Source organism: Triturus cristatus, chromosome 8, assembly GCF_964204655.1.
Source record: "Triturus cristatus chromosome 8, aTriCri1.1, whole genome shotgun sequence".
NCBI classification, from domain to species: Eukaryota; Metazoa; Chordata; class Amphibia; order Caudata; family Salamandridae; genus Triturus; species Triturus cristatus.
The window spans coordinates 270,793,276-270,816,738 of NC_140591.1; positions in this window are offsets into that span (position 1 = coordinate 270,793,276).

The window sequence follows — 23,463 nt, forward strand, 5'->3', positions numbered from 1 at the left end:
CTCCAGGAGGGACCCCTGAGTAGTTCCAACCCTTTCCCTAGTGTACTTAAGGGCTTACCTGTGGTTGGTTCCTTAAATTTGTTGTAGGGCAAGACTCAAGCCTGAAACCACGCCACTCTTTAACATTCTGGACACTTGGACTTCGCCTGGAACCAAGACTGCACCAAGGAAGACTCATGCTGCTCCTGGTCTCACTGTTCTGCAAGTCTTCTTTGTCGTCTGTGTCTGCACTTTTTCCAGAATCTGTGGGCATCAAGGATACCCAAAGTAATCTCCCTGGGAGTATAGGAGTCTCTCCTCTGCATCTGTGGGCACCGCAATGAAACTGACAGGTCTGCTGCTCCTGATGTCCCATGGATTTCGAAAGGCTCAGCAACACAGGCGGTGGTCCTACAACTCCCTCGAGGCCTGCCCTGTCCTCTCTGCAATTTTGAGGCCAGTATTCCTCATCGGAACCGCCGGGACCAAATCCCTGTGCAATGCATAAACTTGTTGTTGCTAAGGCTTGTTGGCTCTGCACTCCAGAGATCTTCAGGCTACAAGAAGCTCCAGCCTCCAGCATCTCCTGCTAAATCCAGCGTCCTCACCGCATCCTCTGCACCGTCAGCCTTCCCTCTTGGTGAGCTGCTCGAAGTCCTCTTGCGATACCAGTACCTTTGGCATGTGGGCCTTCCTGAGGGTGGTCTTCTGTTCCAGTGGGCTACCCTGCTTACTCGTGGCCTGCTCTGACTCTCCTGCTTGTGGTACATCCCTTGGACCTTGCTGGTCCCAAAGCTGTTCCTTCTTCGTTATTCACGCCAGTTGCAGCTACCAAGGCTTCTTGGTGCTCCCGCCGGACACCAACCCCCTGGTCACCGACATCCGATGTGGGACAGCTTGTGCACAGCTCCTGCTCTTCCTCAACATTGCCTGGTCATTACAGCAGCAGCAACAAGGTCACCGTCAACTCGTCTGAACTGTTCGACATCAGTGGGCATTGCTCTTCTGTGCCTCCTGGTCACTCCTGAGTGGCATAGACTCTGTCCCCTCTGCTTGCAGGTTCTTCCCTTCCAGAATCCACCCTTGGATTCCACCGGACTTCTTCACCTTCTTCTCCAGAGGCACTTTTCTCCAAGTCTTCCATTGTCCTCTACTGAGGTTTCTGATGTCTATTCACCCCTATGCACTTGGCTTCCCTGGTGTATGTACCCTCGTCTCCGGGGCATCCACGGGTGGGGTGGCTCTCCAACCTTCCATCCTCCAAAGGAATTCTTCGGGGTCCTCTGGGAGGGGTCCTCCTTCTGCATAACTGCCATCACGACTTCTCCATTGACTTTCATTGGGCAGCAGCTGTGTTCCCACTCTCCACACAACCTCTGTGGGGTTCCTGTGTACTTACCTTGGGTGGTTCCTTATGTCCCTCGCTCCTCTGGGTCTTCTGGTCCAAGTCCCGTCCTCTCCTGCAGTTCTCATTCAACTGTCTTAATTTACGAATGTATGAAGACAACTGTATTTTGTGCTACTTACCTTATTGCAATTGAAGTATTGTTGTGTATTTGTGCTGATATCGCCGGGTAGGAGATATACCAATGTGCTAGTGAGTGTTGTGTAATAAATAGAAAACATTTTATATACACACTGTGTGGTTCTTTTTTGTTTACCCTACACTACATGATTAGATCTGGTACAACAAGCTGCTTAATACTCTTTCAAGATAAGCTTGAATGCTGCTCTCCACAGCTACCAATTTGAGAGCTTTCTATGGTTATCAAAGACCACTAAAATCACCATAAGGGTTGCCTGGATTATGCAAGGTGCATCACTTAAATAAGTGTGCACCATATACTGAGTCAGCCTCCTACAAAGGAAAACATGTTTTGTGGCCCCCTCCCTTTTTCTCAGCCCCCTCTTGTCTGATCATGGCAAAACTTTCCAAAAAAAGAGCTGAGGTGGATGAAATGTATTTTGTTGGAATGTTCTGTGAAATTCGGCAAATGGTGCCAAAGTTATTAGCAACCCCAAAATGCTTTTCTTATGGAAACATGGTCCCAACTATGACTATCTAGTGGCAACCGCCACAGGAGGAGATATAAATAATCCTCTGCAATACGGACCTCTTGAGCCATGCTGGGGGAAGAATGCATACAGAGTGAAAGGTACCCAGATACTTTAATATAGCCCACCCAAGTGGAGGATGATCTTGGACAGTTTCAATGAGCATAGTGACTCGGACAATGATTCAGATCAGGGAGACTGAGAGACATGAGGGTATGCAGAGTTTTGTTGCGTAGGAGAGCTGTGGCTACCAAGCGAAGATCTGAGAAATGCCCATTTATGTTAACTCATGGACTTGGTATAATAAAATTAATACTATCTACGCTGTATTGGCTCTCACTGTCCGGCAAGTTGGATGTGTAGTATGGCACCTGCACTTGGTAACAGGCACTGTATGCTATATTTCTTTGACTATTACAAATACAAACATAAATGTTTTAAACAAAAAAAACAAATATATAGCCAACCCAACAAAAATGCTCTTGTGTGATAGATATATACATATATTAACTGTTTGGGGAATGAATATGGAGCTCGCAGCTGCTGGACCGGGGCACGTAGGGTGCTCTACTCCAATCAGGCTATATTTTTTTTAAAAACTGTGATGCCTAATGAACAAGCACATCAAGCCACTTTTAATTAGATGTGAAAAAGACTTTATTCCATCATTTTTGGCAACAAAACAGAACACGTTTCAACCTGGATGTGGAATGTTGTTCACATGCTACAGACAGCAACAGTAATGTGATTAAATAGAATTTCTGAAAAGTGCTAAAATACTATATACAAAAATAATTACACAATCAATAATGAAAACAACATTGAGTCACATAGTATTGAGATGTTCCAGATTTGAGGAAAGCATAATTGAATAAATAAATCTACTGGTTGTAAAGAGATATTTTTGCACTGTAATCACAGATATAGACAACAGAATTTGTGTCACAAATAAATGAGAGGACCTTATCACAGGTCATTGGCATGGATCAGAATACAGTCAGAAATTATCATTAGGCAAACAGCTTTTAGAGAGGGCTATAGCTTGTTATTGGGAAAAATCCCACGGAAGTGTGATTGTCATATTATGGAATACTTGACTCATTTGACCTTATAGATCAGTTTTAATCTACTTTTATTGAACAAAGCATGTCTGAATACTCATGCATTTATTATGTACTAACAGCAATGTTAACACTGGCTCAGAAATACCGCCCAAGTGGGCTTCCTGTGTTATGAAATATTTAGAGTGCCGAAAAAGGCCAGTTCCTCACTGTTGGCGCGTAAGGCCATAGTTGCACACCGGGCCATTTCCGTATTGTTATTGTTATTAGCACATTGCGGCACCCACCATATTGTTTGTGTGCACACTAGACTATGGCCAAACATAGGAAACCTACTGGGGGCTCTGTGTTGGGCACCTTAGACCAGTTCATTACACGTGCATCATCAGCTTTGGAGAGAGAAATAACCATGACGGAAAAGAGACTCTCTATGGACCCCACATTTGATAGACGATCTTCTTTGGGTAATCTAGCCCAGGCAAAGTCCCCCCATGATACCCCTGTTGTTCCTTTGAACGTAGAGGACGATACTACCCCAGGACACGCTAGTATAGCGGTTGCGTCTAGTTTATCCAATTCGGAAGGGTGCACAAAGAGGGTTTTGACAACTAATCTTGTGGATAGCAGCATTTTGTCTGAGCCTACGCGGAGATGCACGCATACCCGCAGTGTAAAACCCGTCCCTATTAAAAATAGCCACAAAACGGACATTAAGAGGAAACGGACAGATGCGCAACAAAAGGGAAGGAAGGCGAAGGCGAAGAAGCCCAACCCGGAAATGGACGATAATGGTCCCCCAGTGATAATAATCCCCGAAGCTGCTCCCTTAGAGGCGACATCGACCGCCCAAACATTAAGTTCTAGGGAGGAGACATCATTCAGCTGGGGAGAGGATATGTGGGCCAAAATGGAAAACCTGTTTATTAAATCCTGTGCCCCCCTATATGACAGGCTGGATAAAATAGATATTAGATTGAGTATCCTTGAGGCAGAAGTAGCGAGGGTCCAGGGAAGAGGGCCCGCTACTTTGGGAGCAAAGGGGTTGGAGAAGGAGATAGGAAAGCAGGGGAGAGGAATGACAGAACCCGTAGATGGGATGATCCCAGCTTCCCCTGGTGAAGAAGGACTGTCTGGTAATAGTCATTCCCAGGCATCCCATTTAGATCCTCAAGGGCAGGATAGCGGCCCTGTGTTAACTAGAAGAGTCCCAGCATCCCAACAATGCCCAAGGGGAAAGGGTCGTGGTACCACTACCGTAATTGCGAACCCTCCCGAGATAAACTCTACACCCCCCAGTGACCGACAGCGGGAAATCCTATCACGTATTAACCTCCCCCTGGCATGTGCACCATACGTGGTAATATTAGTGGGGGTACCAGTTTTACGACCGGGTCAATGGGAGGATTATCCTGCTCTAAAAAGAAAGTGCATCCAGTGGTTGAATGCTACTGTCCGCTGCCCCCTACGGCAGTGGCGGAGATCTTATTTGCCCAGAGGGTTTAGTGGGTAGGGGGTAGGGAAAAGTCGGTGAGGGGTGATTGTATAGTAATCAATTTCAAGGACATCAGAGCCGTAGAACATATATGTGGGTGGGTGCAGGAAAAGCCTAGGCCCCAAATAAATGCTGTTCCCCTTGATTATTTTTACTCAGAGGTGAATATACCCATAGCGCATGATCGTCTACGAGCAGGAGGGGGCGCAACAGGAAATTTATGGGGTGTAGAAACTAGGAACAAGTACGATGCTCTTTCAGGGCTAGAGGACTGTGATTGATGCCACTTGCCCCAGGCACAGGCTGGAAACACGGATGGTCGAAGTATATTGGCAATGGAGGGCGTAGGGATAGAAAGGGGTTGTCAAAAAGGACTTTCAGCTGGCTCTTCTGACCAATCTCTAGTGGGAAAACTGGTATTCTATCCTCGGTTAGATCCTGAGGTTGGGAATGCTAACCCACCGCTTAACACCATGGTGGCTGAGCTGGATTCCCTAACAGTACCAGGGATAAACAATAGTATTGCCCGGTCCCATACTATGGACCGTGTGGATACCACAGAAAACCCTCCTTTTTCTAATGCTCCCACTTTGAGTAATTTGTCTTTGCTGTCCTGGAATATAGCTGGCTTAAGCTCCAAGATATCACAAGATGAGTGGGCCGATTTTATTGAGGGTCATGATATCTGTTTGTTCCAGGAGACGTGGGCAGTCCATCACGTCTTTCGCCAGGGTTACCTGAATTTCTATATCCCCGCAGAAAAGAAAGATAGGGGACGGCCAATGGGTGGTTTAGTAATTTGGGTTAGGCAGGCGCTGGCCTGCACCGTATCCCAGTTACCCACAGCAAGTAGTGATATCTTAGCTGTAAGAGTGAAGATGGGGTCAGGGATACGAGTAGATATATATAACATCTATGCACGTGGTCTTCCTGGAGGGTGTCGTTCTGCGGTGGTGGTAGCATTAGAACTGTTGTTAGAATCATCGCCTAGTGAAGTCTGGCCACTTATTGGGGGAGATTTTAATACTACGTTTGAACCAATGGGTTCCGAGGATGGAAGTCTAACTGAAGAGGAGGACCGTAAATGGGGAATACCTACTCTTGAAATCCCACCGATAAAAAGATGGACAGAGGCGGCTATACATTTAAAGGGTCTTTGTATGGGCCTGCAGTTGAGGGCGGCCAATGGCCGAACCCGTTCTGATAGGTCCGGGGTTGTAACTTTTGATAATGGGTCATCGTCAAGTCGTATAGACTATTGGCTGGTTAGTCTATATCTGTGGCAGTACCTCATCGACATGGCTGTAGTCAACCGAGTCAAAAGTGACCATAATCCGCTTATAATGACTTTGGCTGGGGTGTTTTGTAAGGCAATCCCTATTAGGGATACCATGGCAAACCACGATGTCGTGGTTAGTAATGATATGTGCCACCTTAAGTGGAACTACATAGTCGCTCACCCAGAGATAACGGCCAAAATGGAACAGGAGCTAAGTATAACCATGGGTATATTGGGTGCCAATGACGATAGCCAGGAATGGAAGACAATGGTGATGGAGGAGCATATAGCCCTCTTTAATCGCCTGAAGTCTTATTTTCTTAAATGTGGCAGGTCTGGGAAACCAAATATAAGAAAACCCCATAGGTGGTACAACGAAGACTGTCGCCAGGCTAGAGTTGAGTTGGGTACTGCACTACGATATAGAGATGGGGGCAGAGTACGTCTGGCAAGGAACAAATATAGGAAAGCCGTTGGTGCTGCTAAAAAACAGTGGGAACAGGATAACTGGGGTGATTTACTAGAAGCCTGCAAGGATAAAAACCCAAAAGCATTCTGGGATAAACTTAAATGGGCAAAGGGTGAATGCCAAGATCCCCCTCAGAATAATGTAGCCCAGGAACAGTGGGTGGAGTACTTCAAACCCCAGTATGCATTACCATCAGATGAGCTAGATAGTAGACCCTTTATTGACAAACCCTTTAATAAGTGGGTATTTACTATGGGTGACGTAAATAGGGCATTAGACACAGTGACACCTGGTAGAGCCGCGGGGTCTGATTGTGTACCTGCTGACGTGTTTTTGAATAATAAATCGCTGTGGTGTAGTTATATACAAATTATTGCTAACACAGTCGCATGTGGTGCTCCAATCCCGCCCTCATGGAAAGGAGCAGAAATAATTCCTGTCTACAAAAAGGGCGACAAATCGGTGGCAGGTAATTACAGGCGATCAGCCTTATAGACTCCATGCAAAAAATCGTAGGGCGGTTGATTCTGCAGAAAGTCCAGCTATGGATAGATGAACATCATATACTCACCCCTTTGCAGGCAGGGTTCCGCCCCCTCACAAGTACAATAGATCAGATATTCCGTTTTGTGACAATCTATTGGAAGACTGTCTTATTGGGTAGGGGAGCATTATATGCAGTATTCGTAGACCTGAAGGCAGCGTTCGATGCTGTTCCACGCTGTAAGCTGTGGCAGGTACTAGGCGATTTGGGTATGCCATTGGAGTTGTTGTCCCTAATCGTCCGCTTACATGAGGATAATTATCCTTGGGTGTGGTGGGGAGCAAGGGGCGAGGTCACGGAGACCTTTCCCGTTGCTAGGGGAGTGAGACAGGGTTGTGTGCTGGCACCCACCCTGTTCTCGCTCTTCGTCAATGGGGTGGCCGATTTCCTGGCCCAGGCCCCCTCCGACGCCCCAGTATTATCAGGAGGTTACATCCCTGTCCTCATGTTTGCGGACGATACCCTATTAATCTCAAAGACACCCAGTGGTCTACAGAAAACTCTAGTGAGGTTTGAAGAGTTCTGTAGAATCCGTGGCCTAGAAATAAACACAGGGAAGACCAAATTCATGTCATTCAACGAACATAGATCATTCAGGGGCAAAATCAGCATGAACAATGTTTTGCTTGAGCAAGTAAATGCTTTTACATATTTGGGCGTATCCTTACAGAAGGATATGGGCTGGAAATACCAACTCAGTCTGACTACTCTTAAATTTAAACAACAGGTGGGGGCGCTTCTGGGGAAATTTAAAACCTCTAGTACGAAGCCCGTTGCCCCGGTGTTAGAAATATACGGGCTAAAGGTTTTGAGCTCTGTTCTTTATGGAGCAGAGCTTTGGGGATTCGCAAATTTGAACCAACTGACCGCGGTAGAGAACTCATTTCTACGTAAAGTGGTTGGAGTCCCAGTGAGTACCCCAATGCACCCCCTTCGGTTAGATTTGGGTAGGAAGGCTGTAAGCGACTTTGCAAAACTTCGGCCACTATTATATTGGCGAAGACTATGGTGCACAGAAGAGCTAGAACAATACACCAATGGTCTCAAGGATGTAATGGTGGCCGATACCTTCCACAAAATCTCTTGGTTAAAAGAGATTAGATCGCTTCTTGTGAAGATGGGTCTGAGTGAATTGTGGAATGATCCTCAAAATTCAGTTTTCCCATCAAAATAAATCCTGAAGAACATGTATTGGGATTGGGTAATGGCAGAGGCTTGCACGAGTAGATCAACAAGGTACCTAACAGGCCAATTTTTAGAATTTAAGCAAAGACCGGCATTAGAAAAATACTGGGATGTGATCACGAAACCCCACGATAGGAAATTATATTTCCAGTTGAGGGCTGGCACCCTCCCTTTAAGGTCGTTTACAAGTAGCTGGGTCGGATCCCCAAAAGAAGAATGCCCATGGTGTCCAGACATCAAGGAATCTTTAAGTCATCTCCTGTTCTTCTGTCCCATCTATATTGGACCTCGAAGGGTATGGGTTATCCCTATATGTAGATCATTGGGTTTCAGAAAGCACGAGGAAGCACTTAAGAGTTCTCCGAACAGACCTGTCCCCCCACATTGCTATAGCATTGGCTAAGTTTTTAGGTTGGGCATGGTCCATTCGAGCCAAGGCCCTAAAGCAACATCTACCCATGTTGTAAGAGATAGCTGTTTTCAGTTGAGAATTTTGGGGACGCGGAGGTATTTCATAGTATGTATCGCATTTTATATAACAGTGTTGGTCTGAGGGTTTGTACCCAGACCGTTTTAAGTATTATTCGACAAAAGTCTTCCATTTAATATCTTTTTACAAGTTTTTTATTATGTAACTAATTGTATTTATTGTCTCATTTTTATCATATTCGTTTGTAAAATTGGTGCTAGATGTTTTTTGCAAGCTTTTATGACAGAACTGTCGAATAAAGTCGTATTGATTGATTGAAATATTTAACTTCTCTCTAAAATTGCGCTTATCTAATTCGCCATTAGTGAATAAGACATGTCTCAAAACTCATATAGGTGAAAATAAAGCTTTTGTACAAACAGGTCTTACATCCTGAATCACAAAAGGTAGCATGACACAAAATTTAAAACTATCTCCTATAAGGATAATATATTTTGTGCTATATCTTGCATAATCACTATGTTCTTCAACTTTATACTAATCAAATCAAGATCACCATGGTAAACATAAAGAAGAACAGATATAAATGTTAAATTCAATGAGGCCTATTCATAAACAACACTTTGCAGTACATTTCATAGTACTACAATGGTACTACAAAATGCTATTCACAAACTTATGAATGTAAATCTCCCCCTTCACCTCTCTTATTTTTTCTAAGGGAAGAGACCCACACATGTAAGCGTACTACTTAATAGTAATTGTGGGGGGGGGGAGGGAGTGGCTGGAAAAAGGGGCATATTTATTACTAAATTTAGAGAGGAATAAGTAGGCGTTTAGGGAGGATTTAGAGAGGGTTAAGGAGGGGGTTTAGGGAGGGACATTCTTCTACCCATAGTAGAGAAAGCCCATTGCTATTCACAAACTGCACTTCTAAAGTTTCTGCAGCCTACAGCAGTAAATAAGTCCACGCACAAACGCAAACCACAGGTACTGCAACACGCTCCTATAGAAAACAATGGCGGTAAATACTTAAAATAAAATATCATAGGAAATAATGTTAAAATAAATTAAATTATTGAAAATTGTTTGAATTTTAAATAAATATAATGTAATGTTATAGAAATCTAAAAATAGAACATTAATTATAGTATATTTAATCAATGTTTTTGAACTTATACGTTCATGTAACTATGTTTAAATAAAATATAATGAAATTAATTTTAAATAATACTATACATTAAATATTTGTTGTACTTTAGGTAGGAATTTGTTTTTAATTTAACCTTCAGAAAAATATTTTTTTATTTAATTTAATATACTTACTATTTCCCATGGGGTTTTAGTTTAAGTTCCTATCTCTATTGTTTTCTATGGGAGGATGCTGCAGTATCAGTGGTTGGCCGTGTGTGGTGCAAGACTTACTACTGTTTGTTTTCAGCAGAATTAACGTACACTGCTAAATTTGGATCCTCCCCCTTTTTCAGGAGATGTAGAAATGTAAGTCTACACTTTTGAGTAACTTTCACTTTGATCTTCTGAACAGTCCAAAGTAGTAGAATTACTGAAAACATGATAGAACTTAATGCTGTCTAATTTCAAGAAAGGGACAATTTATATATAGCAACTAGTATCAGAGGTGTATAAAATATAAAGCTCTTTATTTAAACTCAATCCTTTGGACTTGAACACAGCAAATAATATATTTAGACTTAAATCTCCTTAATTTCAAACCTCTGTCACCACCAATGATGTTTCTAGGAGCATGATTAGTGCCAAAGTATTTCATACCCTCCCACCTACCATCATGCACTTCTTTAAAGAGCCTTGCTGTGTTGTTCTCCTCAAGTATGAGGGTTCTACAACGTGTTGTTTCACAGCAAGGACGGTGCTACATATGTAGGGCATTTTGCAAGGACATTCAATGACTCATATTACGTACTCAGCTTTACACATTATATGTTGCATGATCTTACGTTTGAATTTCATATCCGGAACTTCACATTCTGTTACATTGTTGCTATTTTTGTAGGTTTTGCAATGGCTTCCCTTGTAAAAAAAAGCTTGACGTTTGTTTAACCACACGTTGAAGTTTCTATTGGGCAAGTGTATTTTATTGGGCAAGTGGCTACTGACCAGTATATATTTCAAAGACTTACGCCTGAGATATGTGATTAAAGGTTTCTCAGTCACAGATCATCTTCATTTTTTCCTTTATTCATTGGCTTCTCGGCTGCTGCTTGCTTTTTTGAGTGGTAAACTCGTACCAATGACGTATAGCTTTTCCCTGACAGAGTTCCGCATTCAGCCACATAATTTGCCTTTTCTAGCTGCATATGTTTGTCATCCCTACCACTCCGCTGTACTAACATATTGCCTCCACTAAAAAAGGTATTTCGCAAATTCCATACTAATTAGGTAAGACGTAACTTCCTGCCCTTTCTTCTATTAGCGTCTCTAGTTAGTAGGTTAATGAAACTGTCCTGTTTCTTCCCATATATTCCCACAACGCTGCTTACCCGCCGCTTGGGTATGACAGACTGAACCCGAAGTCTCTGCTCAGCTTCTGGACAGCAAGCATATCACAACCGCCCTGTGAACTTGACTCTATTTACTGTCAGTTCCATATCAATGACCACTTCCTCTTTAGTACCCAACCAGCAGACCACATTTCCTGGTTATTAAGTCAAGGAACTAGCACAACCTTTAACAAAGTGAGATATGAACCTTTCAATTAATTACCTGTGAATCCAAGCTACTCTTTAGCGGCCCCATATCCACATATCCACAATAACTTGCTCATGACAACAGCAGACAGACACAATCAATCAATCAATCAATCAATCAGGATTTATAGAGCTCGGCTGACCACAATTATTCATATTGTTGAACTTATATGCTTTACCTTTATGCTTTAACCCAGTTTCAGACTTTCACTTTGAATGAAAAGATTATTATGTTTACTACTCACGAGTTCTTAATCCTTTTCACTCTCCAGCGTACCTCACGTTTGCAGTGCCTCTATGTGTGACCACACAAGTAAGAATGTTCTAAGGGGCAGATTTACAAGCCCCTTGCGCCAACTTTACGTCACCGTTGCGTCACCTCTGTGACGCAGCGGCATCGTAAACAATGCGCCATGATGCAACTTATTTACAACGTGACGCATCTAGGAAGATGCGTGTGGTTGTAAAGCCCTGCGCTTGCATCAGATATAATGTATGCAGGGTGGCCGTTCCGTCGTAAGGAAGCCTCGTAAAAGTGACTCAGTGAAATCTACAAGATTTCACTGAGTGACTGTTACGACGCCACTGCGTCAAAACTTTGCGCCTGCTTGAAGAAAGCGTAAGGAGTGACGCAGCAATGTCGGAATGGGCATTCATGACCACTGTTGGAGTTGCGTCTTGCTTACGACACAACTCCAGCAATGCGTTGCCTTTCCGACAGAAGATGCGTCACGCATCTGTCTGTCCTTGCCCCATGGTGCGTCGCACATCCATGTTATGTTATTTTTGAATTTGTAAGGCACAACAGCTACCCAAAGGGTTTCCCGGCACCAGCCTGAGAAGGTCAGAGCAAGAAAAATGTAGAGTAAGCGAATTTTGGATCAGTAAGCAGAGACAATTATTGATCAAATAACCACGTCTTTACCGATTTGTGAAATTTCACATAGGCGGTTTCAATGCGAAGAGACAGGGGGAAAGAGTTCCACAATGAAGGGCCCACGTAAGCAAAAGAGCGGCCCCCCATGCGAGAAAGTTTGATCCTTGGCACTGAAAATTTCAACTGAGTGGAGGATCTAAGGGAACACAGTGGCTGATAGGGGTGTACTAAGGCTTGTAGATACTGAGAGGCTGTACCAGATTTGATTTTGAACATAAAGGTCAGAGCTTTAAACTAAATCCGGTTCTCCACCCTAAGCCAGTGGAGATCTCTCAGGGGTCCAGAAATAGAAGCCGCTCTAGGAAGCTGACAGAGCAATCTGGTAGCGGTGTTCTGCACCATCTGCAGTTTGCGGATCACGTCCTTATTGGCCCCAAGAAAAAGAAGGTTACCGTAGTCCAATCTGGAGGAGACCATGGCCTGGACTACGTTTTTTTGAGTAGAGCACAGTAGCATCCACACAATTTTCCTAAGCCATTTCAAGATGGTGAAACAGGTCACAGCAACCTTAACGGCTTGTTGACACATAGAAAGTTGGTCATCAAGAATAAAGTCAAGGTTGCGGACATGTTGGGCGGGCTGGGGCAGGTCGCCCATTTCCGCAGGCCAATGTTGGCTGCCCCAGAGATCTTTATTTTTCCCCAGAATTAAGACCTCTGTTTTTTCACCGTTCAGTTTAAGAACGTTTGTTTGCATCCAAGATGCAATTTTGCGCAGTCCAATGTGGAGAGCCGATGGCACATTCTCTCTTTCCGCGGAGAGAGAAAAGATAATCTGGGTGTCGTCTGAATAAGAAAACAGAGACAACCCAGCCTCTTCTGCAATGTCTGCCAAAGGTCTGACGGAGATATTAAATAATAGAGGACTGAGAATAGAGCCCTGGGGTACTCCATAGGGAGAGGAGTAGTTTTTAGAACTGGCAGTGTGGGAAAAAACTTAGAATGTTCGATTTGTAAGGAAAGAAGTGAGCCAATTTAATGCTGGACCTGTAATGCCCAGAGAATGTAAAGCTTTTAATATCAAGGTGTGAGACACCATGTCAAAAGCCGCACTCAGATCTAATAGTATAAGAGCAGCGGTACATCCCTCATCCAGGCGGTGCCAAAGCATTTCTGTAACTCCCAGGAGTGTGGTTTCCGTGGAAAAACCTGCTCTAAAACCGGATTGAGAAAAGTGTAGAAAGTTTTGAGTTTCTACAAAATTAGATAGCTGCTCATTGAAGAGTCGCTCTAAAATTTTTGAGAAGGCCGGAAGTAGTGAAATTGGCCGGTAATTAGCGTACTGAGCAGGGTCTGCGTTGGCCTTTTTCAACAAAGGAAGAACCATGGCATGTTTCCATTGTGGGGGAACGAGTACCTCCTGCAAGGAGGCATTCAAATGCTCCATGATTGATGTGAGAATAGGCTTCTCAAGCTGCTGTAGCTGTAGCGGGGAGCCAGATTTGATACTTCCTAGATGCTGCATGAATGATTTCATATCTAAAGGCAACCAAGAATCCAACGTTTTCACAGATGCCGGAACCCTATCCTCGCTGGCATCAGTAATTGTGGCTACTTGCGGGAGAGCAGGTGCTTGGTGAATGGTATTAACCAGCTTATCCTCATTCAATGCAGAGTACATTTTTTCTACTTTATTGAGAAAAAATTTAGCTAGGTCATCGCATTGTGATTCATTGAGGCTAGGAGAAATGGGCTGAGTTTTTGAGCCAGATAATTCCTTGACCATTTTGAACAGGGTCTTGGAGCAATTCTGTACTCCAGTGATCATAGAAGAGACATATTCCGATCGGGCCGACCGGCAGAGCGAGTGATAATCACTTTTGGCTTTTTTGTAGGCAAATTTGGCATTAGACGCATAGTCCCTCCTCCAACGTCTCTCCAGGATTTTACATTTAGTTTTCTCAGTTTTAAGCCTCTCCGTATACCACGGGGAAGGAGGTCGGTGGTTGTTTAACCTCTTGATTGAGGGTGGAAGACAATCCTCAATCGCTTTCAGAAACCAATTCTGAATGGCACCCAAGGCTGAGACTGACATTTGTCTAAAGGTGGAACCATTGGAAGATTGGCGTTTATTAAAAGCTTCCATATTGAATTTCCCCCAGTTTCTGTTTACCTTTCTACTGTCAAGTGCCATTGAGCGCAAGCTCTTCAATGGCCCGAGCCGAAAGCCTACTGCAAAATTGTCTGACCAACAAAGTGGCACAGCTGCGGGACAAACAATATTTGTTAAGCTGGAAAAAATGGGTTCCAGTAGATGACCAGCTACATGGGTCGGACCAGAGTTGCACAAAACAATGTTCATTGCTGCAAAATCAGAAATCGGGGTGGTGCTGATAGCACACTCAGAGTACTCCAAATGCAAATTAAGGTCACCGAAAATAGAAAAATGGTGGCGCAAGGCTATTTTTCTGTCATGCAATTGAACTGGCGCATCTCTGCAGATATGCAGAGATGCGCCAGTTCTTGGAAATCTGCCCCTCAATTTTTAAATAGCAGTTTTATTAGTGTGTACATTAATACTCATTTAAGTAACTCTAGCCTTAAAAAAAAAAAACAAGCCTACTATCTAAACAGGGGTGAAACAAGTTGACTAAGAGAGAAACATTGCTCAAAACAAAAAGGAGAATAAATAAATCCTCTCCAAAGGTAAATGTACTTTAATGAATGGATTACATCATGGACATTTAGAGATGAAAAGTTATCAACCAAGATATTTCATAAATATTTGAAAAATGAACTTGTGAACGTAACTATGAGTGAAGCTCTTTTCATACTCTTGTTGATGAATTAAACTTCCACAAAATTAATGTAATTGTTTTTAGGATACCTGCACTCTTTCTCAGCTAACATTGTTTACCCATATGTGAAAGTAGGTCTGACCTGTGGTGCCCAAGTGTGCCATTCTACTGCGTGTATACCATTTATTTACACCATTGGCAACAGTTAGTGGTTTCCTAGATTCTAGGGCCCTAATCATAGTCTGCGTGCTTATCACCAGGAGTGGAAGGCAGGGACAGACTGGCCTGCACATGTCTTTAGAAGCAGTACCAATTTCAGAGCAGTCACCATACACTGAAAAAGAGAAAAAACAGGTTCTCCTGGGCCCCACACAACAACAATCACCCTGAACTCCGCTTATCTGGTTTTTCTTGGGTATCATCTAGATCACTAAGAATGAATGAATGAAGTGAGTCTTATCATGCGCGGACTTAGCCCAATGGGCGTCAAGGCGCCTAAATCAAATAATGCAGCTCGCAGATCAAATCAGTAATCTCTTAATGGTAAGCCTTGGTAAAATACCACGTCTTAAGGGCCTTTTTAAACAAATCAATTGAGGGGAGGATTTTAAATTCAATTGGAAGAGAATTCCAGAGCTTAGGGGCAGCAACAGAAAAAGCTCTCGCTCCCCATCTGGCTAGTCTTGTGCGAGGCACTGCCAATTGAGATAAACTAGCAGATCGAAGAGATCTGGTGGGGAAGTAGCGAGTAAGCAAAGACCCGAGTGCATCCTCAGGGCCAGCCACGAGGGCTCTGTATGTAAGACAGAGAATCTTAAAAAAGATTCTATACTGAACAGGGAGCCAGTGAAGATCTCTCCTAGCAGTCGTGGCTGAAGATGCCAAAGGAAGGGCCAAAACAAAACGTGCTGCAGCATTCTGCACAATTTGTAGTCGATGGATAAGGCCTTTGTTGGACTCCACATATAAGGAGTTACAATAATCAAGCCTGGAGCCTACAAGGGCGACTGCAATCTGCTTACGAGCATGAGGTGAGAGATAATCCCGGATCCTATTCAGAATCCTGATAACACCCCAGCAGGTGGCCATTGTCCTATTTACTTGGGGCATCATAGAGAGTGAGGTGTCAAAAACCACGCCGAGATTGCTGGCTGATTGGGAGGGGGTGGGGCAAATGCCAAGGGATGAGGGCCACCATTCACCCGACCAAACGTCTCGGTCTTTCCCAAAGACCAGGACCTCTGTTTTATCACCATTTAGCTTTAGGGAGTTGATGATCATCCAGTCTGCTACCAGCTGCATACAGGACCTAAAGCTAATGGCAGATGTATGGACAGAGGAATGAGCCAGTGACACCATAATCTGGGTGTCGTCGGCGTAAAACACCACCTCCATCCCCTGCGATTTTACTAGTCTAGCAAGGGGGGCCACATAGATGTTAAACAGGGTCGGACTCAAAGCCGACCCCTGTGGCACCCCACATTGCAATGACTTGGCCGGGGAGAGAAAGTTAAGACTAAGGAGGAGGGAAGTCCAAAAGAGGCATTAAAAGGACAGCATACAACACTCAAATGCTAGGGGATCTGTGGTTCTATTTACGTAGGGGGAATGTAGACACTGAAAATGAAGGTGCAGAGGCCCAAGCCTAAGGTCCCAAAACATTGGCTAATTGAGCAGACCAGGCCGAATATGCTGTTCCTGTTTACACTCAAGGTAAACTTCAATAGTGTTCCTAGGTAGAATACAGGTTGGTGAAAATATTTACATTTCAGAGCAAGAGCCCACATCCACCAACAGAAGGGCAGCTCCTCGTTGGAGTGGCGCTTAAATGCCCAATAGGCCACTGAAAGGGGCTCTTTGGCGCGTTCTTTTACTTGTCTGGCTTTTAATGAAGTTTACTTGAATGTGAAAGTCTTTTTATGAATTTGTAGATTGGTGAGGAAAGTGGAAATAACATGAACTAAGGGACTTTTCTGCCAAAAAGTGCTCTGAGGACCGAGAGGCGAGTGGGACCTATCTGCTAGGTGATCCACCCATGGTGCATCACCAGTCAGCCTGACTTTGCGGTAGGTCATGTTACATTTTACGCAACAGCAACTCCTGTTCAGCGGCTCTTCATCAGAAGGGTATCCGGTCTTGTGGTGCCCTCATCTGCTACAGCCTGCAGCTTTGTCCTGCTGAAAATTTTCGACTTCCAAAAAAGAGACTAAGTCCAAAAGTAGAAATCTTCAATGGGATTTCATCCAATAGCTTCCTGACAATGACACCTCCCCCTCAGATATCATCAACTGACTTGCCCCATTGAACTTTACCTTCTCAGACATTTTTCCTTGAAACCTCTACTAAGTTTGAAGATAAGTCAAGACTGGGCTGAATCCACTTTTTGTTTCCGGACCACCGCTCCATCACGGTCGGCCATAACTTTCGACTGCCCTAGTCTCACGCAACTAGAGGTCCGCGTTTGGCGCTTTGATAGTTTAGGCAAGTGATTGCACTAAAACCTTAAAAAAAAATCCAAAGATTATACATTTGTCATTTTAATGTAAAATAATTTATTAGATTTTACTCAATTTTTCTAAATTGGTGTTGAAATGTTCTTGTGTTGTGTTTTCACTTTATTACAGTTTGAGTACTGCATAAATACTTTGCACATTGCCTCTATTTTAAGCCTGACCGTTGTTGTGCCAAGTGTTTTGATGATATTTAGTAGAGGTCAATTTAGGACCTTTTTGTGACTCAACCTGACAAGGATTGTCGCTGGAGCTTGAGAAGGGCTCATACCTCCTTCAACCCGTTCAACCTCCTTGTACTCCGTGAAATCCTTTCTGGTTTACCTAGTGTAAGTACCCTGTGAGGTTGTTAAGACATGCTGTGTGGAAAGATTAGGGTCCTTGGAGTGTTATAGGCCTCAATATTTGAAATATGAAGTTTTAATTATGTGAATGAAAGTGCTCAGGTAGTGAATACAACATAGAGGCCTCACCTACTTGGTATGCCTCTGCTCAAACGTCCACTGCTTTGACGGATTTATCAAGCATTTTGTTTTGTCAATATGGTTGGTGTAGTCTTGAATGTCCCCTGATAATAACTGCATAAGAGCTGGCCCATATCACCACCATCCACCATCTCGTGGCATATAATTATTTCCTTTTGCAGCTCATACAGAAATATTAAGTTTAAGGGTGGAATAAATATTTTGAATTTTTTATTTCAGTGATTAATTTGAGCCAGTGGGTTCCGATGCTCGGCACCTGCACTTAATTGTCAACACTGGTGCTTGTGACAGTCTGCCATAAGGTGGCGCTGTCTCAAATGACCACAACAACAGTCAATTATTAACCCCTTCGCTGCTAGGCATTTCACCCCCCCCCCCCTGTGCTAAGCCTTTTTTTTGGCTATTTGGGGGAGTTTGCGCTTAGGCCCATGAAACATTTTGACCACATAAGGTATCCACACCAAATTTGTGTCCTTTTCTTCCAACATCATGGGAATTCTAAAGGTACCCAGAGTTTGTGGATTCCCCTGGAGGGCACCAAGAAATTAGACAAAATACAGCTAAATTTTGGGTTTTTGGGGAAAATTGGGAAAAAACTGCTGCAAATGAAAGCGTCTGTTTTTTTCCCTGCAAATAGTATCAAAAAAGGGTTTGTGGGGCAGAAATTACCATTTTCCCAGCTTTTAGGAAATGACAAACTTTTTTCAGAAAACCCAAATCTTTTACACACTTTTGGCATTTTTCTGGGACGTAGCCTATTTTTGCTATTTTTTGTGCTTTCAACCTCCTTCCAGTTAATGGTAGAAATGGGTATGAAAGCATTAATGGATCCTGGAAATCTATACATTTTTGAAATGTAGACAAAATTCTGAATTAAGCCAGGGGTCATTTGTGTAGATCCTTCAAGGTTTATTTATAGAAACTAACAGTTAAATACAGAAAAAATCGAAAATTAGTTGGAAAAAACAGCCTTATGTTACAACGTTTTCACCTGTAACTTCTTCTAATTATCACAGCACTTTGAAAGCAATATACCGTTACATCTGCTGGACCTTACTGGTTGTGGGGATATATAGGACTTGTAGGATCAACAAGAACCAGACGAACCCAGAGCCAAAAACTGAGCAGCAACTTGCAATGGTTTTTTATTATGTACCAGGTATATAGCAATTCTTCTGGGAAAATGTATACATGGAAAAATCGGTATGAAAGACACCTATGTATTTCTGAAATGGGAACATAATATAGAGTTTAGAAATAGTAGATATTTACACATTTCCGAAATTGGGAATACTCATACTAGCATGAGAATTATTGGTCATTTTTCAAAATGACTTCTTTTTTACACATTGTCTTTCATTTGGAAGGCAGAAATGCATCAAAAGTCAATAGGTAATAACATTTGTTTTACAAAACTGAATTACCCTACGTCGCCCGATAAAAGTGGTACCTCACTTGTGTGGGTAGGCATAGTGCCCACGACAGGACACGGCTCAAAACGCAACGTGAACACACCACAATTTCACAATGAAAATTACCCTATTGTGCCTAGCTGTAGTTTTTTAACCCTAGCTCTGCCGGCACCTGGGGAAACCTAACAAACCTATACAATTTTGAAAACTAGACACCCAGGGGAATCCAGGATGGGGTGACTTGACTGGCTCTCACCAGGTTCTGACACCCAGAATCCCTTGCAAACCTAAAAAATTGTCAAACAAAACACATTTTCCTCACATTTCTGTGGTGGAAAGTTCTGCACTCTGCGTTGATCCACAAATTTCTACCCACCCTGCGTTCCCCAAAGACTTCCACGAAAAATGGCACCTCACTTGTGTGGGTAGGCCTAGTGCCCGCGACAGGAAATGGCCTAAAAACGCAACGTGGACACACCACAATTTCACAGTGAAAAATGACCCTTTTTTGGCAAAGTCCCTAGCTCTAGATTTTGAACCGTAGCTCTGCTGGCACCTAGGAAAACCTAGCAAACCTATACATTTTTAAAAACTAGACATCCATGGGAATCCAGGATGGGGTGACTTCTCACCAGGTTCTGTTACCCAGAATCCCTTGCAAACCTAAACAATTGTCCAAAAAAACACATTTTCCTCACATTTCTGTGGTGGAAAGCTCTGGAATCTGCGTGGATCTACAACTTTGCACCCACCCTGCGTTCCTCAAAGTCTTCCGATAAAAATGGTACCTCACTTGTGTGGGTAAGCCTAGTGCTCGCGACAGGAAATGGTGCAAAACACAACGTGGACACACCACAATTTCACAGTGAAAAATGACCCTTTTTTGGCAAAGTGCCTAGCTTTAGTTTTTGAACCCTAGCTCTGCCGGCACCTAGGGAAACCTAGCAAACCTATACATTGTTGAAAACTAGACATCCAGGGGAATCCAGGATGGAGTGACTTGACTGCCTCTCACCAGGTTCTGTTACCCAGAAATCCTTCCAAACCTAAAAAATTGTCAAAAAACCCACATTTTCCCCACATTTCTGTGGTGGAAAGTTCTGGAATGTGCGTGGATACACAAATTTCCACCCACCCCACGTTCCTCAAGGTTTCCGAGAAAAATGGCACCTCACTTGTGTAGGTTGGCCTAGTGCCCGCGACAGGAAACGGCGCAAAACGTAAGTGCCTAGCTGTAGTTTTTTAGCCCTAGCTCTTCCGGCATCTAGGGAAACCTAGCAAACCTATACATTATTGAAAACTAGACGCCCAAGGAAATCCAGGAGGGGGTGACTTGACTGGCTCTCACCAGGTTCTGTTACCCAGAATCCCTTGCAATCCTAAAACATTTTTTTTAAAACACATTTTCCCCATACTTCTGTGGTGGAAAGTTCTGGAATCTGCGTGGATCCACAGATTTCCACCCACCCCGAGTTTCCCAAAGTCTTTTGAGAAAAAAGATAACTCACTTGTGTGGGTAGGCCTAGTGCCCGCGACAGGAAACGGCGCAAAATTCAACATGGACACACCACAATTTCACAGTGAAAAATGACCCTTTTTTGGCAAAGTGCCTAGCTACAGTTTTTGAACCCTAACTCTTCTGGCACCTAGGTAAACCTAGCAATCCTATACATGTTTGAAAACTAGACACCCAGGGCAATCCAGGAGGGGGTGACTTGACTGGCTCTCACCAGGTTCTGTTACCCAGAATCCCTTGCAAACCTAAACAATTGCCAAAAAAAACACATTTTCCTCACATTTCTTGGTGGAAAATTCTGGAATCTGCGTGGATCCACAACTTTCCACCCACCCCACGTTCCTCAAGGTTTCCGAGAAAAATGGCACCCCACTTGTGTGGGTAGGCCTAGTGCCCGCGACAGGAAACGGCGCAAAACGCAACGTGGACACACCAAAATTTCACAGTGAAAAATGACGCTTTTTTGGCAACGTGCCTAGCTATAGTTTTTTAGCCCTAGCTCTTCCGGCATCTAGGGAAACCTAGCAAGCCTATACATTTTTTAAAACTAGACACCCAGAGAAATCCAGGAGGGGGTGACTTGACTGGCTCTCACCAGGTTCTGTTACCCAGAATCCCTTGCAAACCTAAAACATTTTTAAAAAAAACACATTTTCCCCATACTTCTGTGGTGGAAAGTTCTAGAATCTGCGTGGATCCACAAATTTACACCCACCCCGAGTTTCCCAAAGTCTTTCGAGAAAAAAGATACCTCACTTGTGTGGGTAGGCCTAGTGCCCGCGACAGGAAATGGCGCAAAATTCAACATGGACACACCACAATTTCACAGTGAAAAATTACCCTTTTTTGGTAAAGTGCCTAGCTACAGTTTTTTAACCCTCGCTCTTCCGGCACCTAGGTAAACCTAGCAATCCTATACATGTTTGAAAACTAGACACCCAGGGCAATCCAGGAGGGGGTGACTTGAGTGGCTCTCACCAGGTTCTGTTACCCAGAATCCCTTGCAAACCTAAAAAATTGCGAAAAAAAACCAAATTTTCCGTACATTTCTGGGTGGAAAATTCTGGAATCTGCGTGGATCCACAACTTTCCACCCACCCCGCGTTCCCCAGAGTCTTCTGAGAAAAATGGTACCTCACTTGTGTGGGTAGGCCTAGTGCCCGCAGCAGAAAACAGCGCAAAATGCAACGTGGACACACAACAATTTAACAGTGAAAAATTACCCTTTTTTGGCAAAGTGCATAGCTGTAGTTTTTGAACCCTAACCCTTCTGGCACCTAGGTAAACCTAGCAAACCAATACATTTTTGAAAACCAAACACACAGGGGAATCCAGGATGGTGTGACTTGACTGGCTCTCACCAGGTTCTGTTACCCAGAATCCCTTGCAAACCTAAAGAATTGTCCAAAAGAAAGACACATTTTCCCCACATTTCTGTGGTGGAAAGTTCTGGAATCTGCGTGGATCCACAAATTTCCACCCACCCCACGTTCCTCAAAGTTTTCGAGAAAAATAGCACCTCACTTGTGTGGGTAGGCCTAGTGCCCGCAACAGGAAATGGTGCAAAACGCAACGTGGACACACCACAATTTCACAGTGAAAAATGACCCTTTTTTGACAAAGTGCCTAGCTGTAGTTTTTTAACCCTAGCTCTTCCGGCACCTAGGGAAACCTAGCAAACCTATACATTTTTGAAAACTAGACACCCAGGGGAATCTAGGATGGGGTGACTTGACTGGTTATCACCAGGGTCTGTTACCCAGAATCCCTTGCAAACCTAAAACAGTGTAAAGAAAAACACATTTTCCTCACATTTCTGAGTGGAAAGTTCTGGAATCTGCGTGGATCCACAAATCTCTACCCACCCCGAGTTCCCCAAAGTCTTTCAAGAAAAATGGTACCTTACTTGCATGGGTGGGTCAAGTACCAGCGACAGGCAAGGGCCCAAAACCTATTGAGGCGACATCAAAATTACCTATCACAAACCAACCTGGGTTTGCAAGGGGGGTCCCATGACATTTTGGCCCGGAGCTCGGCCGCCACCTAGGGAAACCTACCAAACCCACACATCTCTAAAAACTAGACATCCTGGGGATTCCAGGGAGGTATGGCATGCGTCGATCCTTCAACGTTTTCTTACCCAGAATCCCCTGCAGACCTGAAATTTAGATGAAAAAATTCACTTTTTTCACACATTTTTGTGTGGGAAAGTTGTGGCATCACTGGGCTGACACAAATTTCTTACCACCCAGCGTTCCCCCAGGTCTCTCGATAAAAATGGTGCCTCACTCGTGTGGGAGGCCCAAGTACCCGCGACAGGCAAGGGCCCAAAACGTATTGAGGCGACATCAAAATTGCAAATCACAAAACGACCTGGTTTTGCAAGGGGGTCACATGACTTTTTGGCCCGGGGCTCAGCGGCCATCTAGGGAAACCTACCAAACACACACATTTCTGAAAACTAGACACCCGGAGGATTCCATGGAGGTATGGCTTGCGTGGATCCCCCAATGTTTTCTTACCCAGAATCCCCTGCAAACCTGAAATTTAGCTGAAATAATCACTTTTTTCACACATTTTTGAGTGGAAAGTTGTAGCATCACTGGGCTGACACAAATTTCCTACCACCCAGCGATACCCCAGATC